This window comes from Hevea brasiliensis, chromosome 17, assembly GCF_030052815.1.
Source record: "Hevea brasiliensis isolate MT/VB/25A 57/8 chromosome 17, ASM3005281v1, whole genome shotgun sequence".
In the NCBI taxonomy this organism is placed as follows: domain Eukaryota; kingdom Viridiplantae; phylum Streptophyta; class Magnoliopsida; order Malpighiales; family Euphorbiaceae; genus Hevea; species Hevea brasiliensis.
Genome location: NC_079509.1, coordinates 38,076,995 through 38,084,118, shown reverse-complemented (window position 1 = coordinate 38,084,118; position 7,124 = coordinate 38,076,995).

The following is a 7,124-nucleotide window of genomic DNA, read 5'->3' as shown; positions in this document are numbered from 1 at the left end:
AATACCTTATGTTGCTAATTTTTTTGACTTATTTTTGATTATCAATTAAACATTGAGAGAGTTTTCTCCTCTATCGTACTTTATTGAATTTTTCTTCTTGACAAGTGTGATTGGCTTTCAAGGATTAATTACTTTGATATTCTTGGTTCTCTACCATAGGTTGGTGTTGGGTCTTGAATTCTTTATTTTCCTAATTGAATTATTTGCTTAGTTCTCTACCATAAGTTTGGTTTTGGGTTAAGTAATATCAAGAAAAATCTGATTGTGAGAGTTCTGCAGAATTGGATCAAATATCTTGAGGGTTCCTTGGCAAGTCAATTGGGGTCTCATCAATAAATTTTCACCAATTGTGATGGTAAGTTTTTAATTAATTGATGATATATTTAATTAAAATATAAATTTATGTAAAGTGATATTTTTTTTTTAGTACTTTACAAAAAATATATTAAATTAATGAAAAATAATATTACTCAAATAATATATAAATATAATATTTTTTGTAATTAATATAATAAAAAATTATTTTAAATTAATAATAATGAATTGAATTATTTAAATTTAACAATAATAAAAATATATAACAATATTATTAATTAAAAATAATATTTTATTATATTATTTTCAAAAATGCTACATCCTTATATTTTTATATTTTTGCAAAATGTTAAAACTATTTTTTCTATTAGTATTATATATTTTTTGTAAAAATTTTTTTTTCATAAAAATTATTATCGCTTCATATAAATTTATGATATAAAATATAAAAATTTCATAAAAATTAAATTTTTAAATAAATATAAAATATATGTATATAATCATTCCTGACCCCTTAAGACTGAAAGACCCCATAAAGTAACCGTGATCATGACTTGTTCACCCCGACCTCTCTCAAAGAACGTCAGGAACCTTTGTACATGGCCTATCGACCCGTGCAAGTGACGCCTCGATGCTAAATGATATGAATCTGCCTAACTCCACCTCAAAAGCTAGCTCGTAGGGGGAGGTTTGCAAACCCATAGATATAACCTCCAAGACCTCCTTATAGAACCGATGTGGGACGCATCAAGAAAATAATTTTTTTGAAAAAAAATAATAAAAAGATGGATAATTAAAATATTAGTTTGGGGTGTAGTTACACTGTCCTTAAAATAATTTTAATACAAGTCGCTATCTTTTAAAATGTAATGGACTCCTTCTAATACTATAGAAAATCAGGAATTAGTAGAAATATAAATAATTTTTTATAATTGAGACTAATAAATTTTGAATAAAAAATAATAATAAAATAAGTCAGATAAAGAATTGAACAACAAAATATGAGAAGAAAAAAAAAATTCTAACTAGAAAATTAATAATTTTATTATAATTGAATAATTATAATAAAAAAAAGAGAAAATTTAATGAAATTAAATTAATTAATTTTATAATTAGAGAATTAATAATTTTATCACAATTGAAAGCAATGGACTAATTATAATAAAAAATAGATTTGTAAAATATTTTTTCATAAAAATTGTTATCAATTTACATAAATTTATTATATAAAATATAAAAATTTCATAAAAATTAAATTTTTAAATAAATACACAATATATGTATATCATCATTTCTATTAATCTAATAAATTTTATAAAGATATACACTTAATTTTAATACCGTAACTTATTTTTTTCAATCAACTTTACTTGTAGTTATAATCATATTTATCATTTATTTTTGAAATTATACAACTATATAAAAATATAGTTGAAAAACGATTTTTGCATAAAAATATTATTATTAATAAAAATATGAAAATAATTTTGCTAAAAAAATAATAAAATGATGGATAATTAAAATATTAGTCCGGGGTGTAATTATACTATCCTTAAAATAATTATAGCACAAGCCAATATCATTCAGATTCAATGGATTCTTTTTTATATTATAAGGTATCAGGAATCAAAAGAAATATAAATAATTTTTTATAATTGAGACTAATAAATCTTGAATAAAAACAATAAAAATAAAGCAAATCAGTGAAAGAGTTTAAGAACAAAATATGAAAAAAAATTTCTAATTATAGAATCAATAATTTTATCATAATTGAAAGCAATTGAGTACTTAAATAAAAATAGAGAAAAATTAATGAAATTAAATTACTTATATTTTATAATTAAAGAATTAATAATTTTATTATAATTGAAAGCAACTGAATAATTATAATAAAGAATAAAAAATATTTAATGAAATTAAATTAATTATATTTTATAAATAAATTACCACTTGTAATCTTATAATGTCACATGGCAAGTTTTTGGAAGATTTTAGCCTGTACATTAATTATATGCAAACAGATTTAATTGAACCTTAGATTTCTAAAAGTGTAAGAAATATTGTCTACCACTAGGCTACATCTCACATTTGTTATTTGTATGTGTGTATGTATATATATAAGTATATAATCTGCATATTTTTTATATGAAAAATCATACTGTATATATATTTTTAAACTTGCAAATTTTATATTTTTAGTGTTAAATAAAAAAATTATATATTTTTACATATTAATGATATTTTTTAATATAATTTCAACATTGATAAATTGAAGTAAATGAATAAAATTTTATTATTACTCTCCTCCATATATTTTATTTTTTTATCAAGTGATAAAAATTTAAAATCTTACATTTTTATGACTTAATACTTATAAAATTAACACAAATTTATATTTTGTGTTATAGAAAGATATTGTCTATTATAAATTATAATAGATGAATGATATGTTAAATTATAATATAACCTTTGTTATTAATTTTTATTTAATTGAAAATAATTTAAAATTCAATTTTTTAAATAATTAAGATAAATTAAACCATATTAATGTAAAAAATAATTTAGAAACTTTTTATACTATAAACCTAAGTTTTTATAAGTTTTAAAAATTATTATCGCTTCATATAAATTTATGATATAAAATATAAAAATTTCATAAAAATTAAATTTTTAAATAAATATAAAATATATGTATATAATCATTCCTGACCCCTTTAGACTGAACGTCCTCATAAAGTAACCAGGATCATGACTTGTTCACCCCGACCTCTCTCAAAGAACGTCAGGGAACCTTTGTACATGGCCTATCGACCCGTGCAAGTGACGCTCTGATGCTAAATGATATGAATCTGCCTAACTCCACCTCAAAAGCTAGCTCGTAGGGGGAGGTTCACAAACCCATAGATATAACCTCCAAGACCTCCTTATAGAACCGATGTGGGACGCATCAAGAAAATAATTTTTTTGAAAAAAAATAATAAAAAGATGGATAATTAAAATATTAGTTTGGGGTGTAGTTACACTGTCCTTAAAATAATTTTAATACAAGTCGCTATCTTTTAAAATGTAATGGACTCCTTCTAATACTATAGAAAATCAGGAATTAGTAGAAATATAAATAATTTTTTATAATTGAGACTAATAAATTTTGAATAAAAAATAATAATAAAATAAGTCAGATAAAGAATTGAACAACAAAATATGAGAAGAAAAAAAAATTCTAACTAGAAAATTAATAATTTTATTATAATTGAATAATTATAATAAAAAAAGAGAAAATTTAATGAAATTAAATTAATTAATTTTATAATTAGAGAATTAATAATTTTATCACAATTGAAAGCAATGGACTAATTATAATAAAAAATAGATTTGTAAAATATTTTTTCATAAAAATTGTTATCAATTTACATAAATTTATTATATAAAATATAAAAATTTCATAAAAATTAAATTTTTAAATAAATACACAATATATGTATATCATCATTTCTATTAATCTAATAAATTTTATAAAGATATACACTTAATTTTAATACCGTAACTTATTTTTTTCAATCAACTTTACTTGTAGTTATAATCATATTTATCATTTATTTTTGAAATTATACAACTATATAAAAATATAGTTGAAAAACGATTTTTGCATAAAAATATTATTATTAATAAAAATATGAAAATAATTTTGCTAAAAAAATAATAAAATGATGAATAATTAAAATATTAGTCCGGGGTGTAATTATACTATCCTTAAAATAATTATAGCACAAGCCAATATCATTCAGATTCAATGGATTCTTTTTTATATTATAAGGTATCAGGAATCAAAAGAAATATAAATAATTTTTTATAATTGAGACTAATAAATCTTGAATAAAAACAATAAAAATAAAGCAAATCAGTGAAAGAGTTTAAGAACAAAATATGAAAAAAAATTTCTAATTATAGAATCAATAATTTTATCATAATTGAAAGCAATTGAGTACTTAAATAAAAATAGAGAAAAATTAATGAAATTAAATTACTTATATTTTATAATTAAAGAATTAATAATTTTATTATAATTGAAAGCAACTGAATAATTATAATAAAGAATAAAAATATTTAATGAAATTAAATTAATTATATTTTATAAATAAATTACCACTTGTAATCTTATAATGTCACATGGCAAGTTTTGGAAGATTTTAGCCTGTACATTAATTATATGCAAACAGATTTAATTGAACCTTAGATTTCTAAAAGTGTAAGAAATATTGTCTACCACTAGGCTACATCTCACATTTGTTATTTGTATGTGTGTATGTATATATATAAGTATATAATCTGCATATTTTTTATATGAAAAATCATACTGTATATATATTTTTTAAACTTGCAAATTTTATATTTTTAGTGTTAAATAAAAAAATTATATATTTTTACATATTAATGATATTTTTTAATATAATTTCAACATTGATAAATTGAAGTAAATGAATAAAATTTTATTATTACTCTCCTCCATATATTTTATTTTTTTATCAAGTGATAAAAATTTAAAATCTTACATTTTTATGACTTAATACTTATAAAATTAACACAAATTTATATTTTGTGTTATAGAAAGATATTGTCTATTATAAATTATAATAGATGAATGATATGTTAAATTATAATATAACCTTTGTTATTAATTTTTATTTAATTGAAAATAATTTAAAATTCAATTTTTTAAATAATTAAGATAAATTAAACCATATTAATGTAAAAATAATTTAGAAACTTTTATACTATAAACCTAAGTTTTTATAAGTTTTAATATTGTTATTTAAATTTTTTTTAACTAAGTTTATTATGATTATCTTTACTATATTGTGATTTAGAAAGTTTTTCTATATTACATATAAACGTATGAAGGAGAGGGAATATTGGCTTTGTCCAAATTGCTATCATTCTTAAAATGAATTTTAATTATATTTTTATTATTGAAATTAATTATAAAGTTTGTATAAATTTAAATTCTTAATTTATAGTTAATATAAATTTAAAATTCTTAATCCTATTTATTCTTAACTTCAATTAAATATAAAATATTCTAAGAAGTAATCAACTAAAATAAGACAATAATAAATAAAAAAATAAAAAATATAATTTGATTGTATTACAATATTAAATAAAATACTTTATTAGTATTTGATTTTTCAAATTTATATTTACAATTAGTTATTTATCATACACATTTTATTAGTTGCATATCATTTTTTAAGTTAATTTTCATCTAAGATTTTTTTATTATTAATATTTATAAAATTATGAATATTAACTAAAATAAAATATTTAATGACTATAATTTATAAAAAATGAAAATAAAAATAATATAAATCAACCAAAGATTATTATTAATTTTAAAATTTGTTACATGAACAACTTAAAAGGAATTTTATTTAATTTTAATTAAAGATAAATACTAACAAAAAATTTTAAAATTATTAAATTTAAACGTAATTAATTTATTTCTATGTATATTTATATTATTACAAATATAATTTCTTAAAAATTGTTATTATAGAGCTAGCATTATATCACTTATAAAATATTATTTTTTGCATTAATAATAAATAAAGGAGTAATATTAATAATAAATTATTTATTTAGATTTATATTTATATTATTATGTTATTAATGTTTTTCCATTTTTATTCTTTTCAGCATTAAAAATGGTGGTGTTTATGGTTCTTGCTCTTTTGAATGGAAAAAAAAAAAAGAGATATTATACGAACCAAATTGTATTGGACTAAATTTATCTTATTGTATTGATATGGTTTTAATTTTCTATTAAAAAATAATCGAGAATCATATTTTATCCAATCATACTGAATACCAAAAAAGAGAAATAATTAAAGTTGAAATAAATTTTATAAAATATTTTTTATTATTTTTTTAAAAATGTAATATAATTTTAATAAAATTAAAATTTAAACACGTAATGCATGTGGTACATTTATAATAACAAAAATTCATTTTAAAAATTATTCTATTTTCTAATTTTATAAATAATTTTCTTTTACATTAATCTAGATATAAAACTTCATTATACAAGTATGTATTATTTTAAATTATGAAAAATTAAAATAAAATATATACAAATCAAACGGTAAAATGATAGAATTTAAATAAATTAAATTCAATGAGATTTACATTTATTATTAATTTATTTTAAACATTTTCACCTATTTATATTTTTAAAACTTAATATTATATTTTTTTATTATATTACATTTAAGTTTATAATTAAGTTAATATTATAAATTAATAATATAAAACATAAATTTCATAAAAATATGATCGAATAAAAAATAATTTTAAAATTGATAAATATTTATATTTATATAATTAATTGAAATGACATTAAAATTAATATTTATAATTAAAATAATATTTATAATACTATAATAATATTATATAATATATAAAAAATAATAAAAATATATATAAAAAAATTAATTCATGAGTTTTTATAACAATTATAATAACAATACATATTTCAATAAAGTAACAATAGCATGCAGTTAAATTATTATACTAAATATATTTTATGCATGAAATTTAATTAATACTCATATAATATATAATTGTTAAGGAAATATAAAATTACCATATTTTAAAAAATTTTATTTTAAAATTTTATTGCAGACATGAAAAATATTTTTAACGATAATTAAATAATATATAGAAAACATTTCAAATATCTACATATTATTGCATTAATTAAATTTAAATATTAATTATTAAAATTTTAATATTTTTAATTTAAATATTTAAATTAA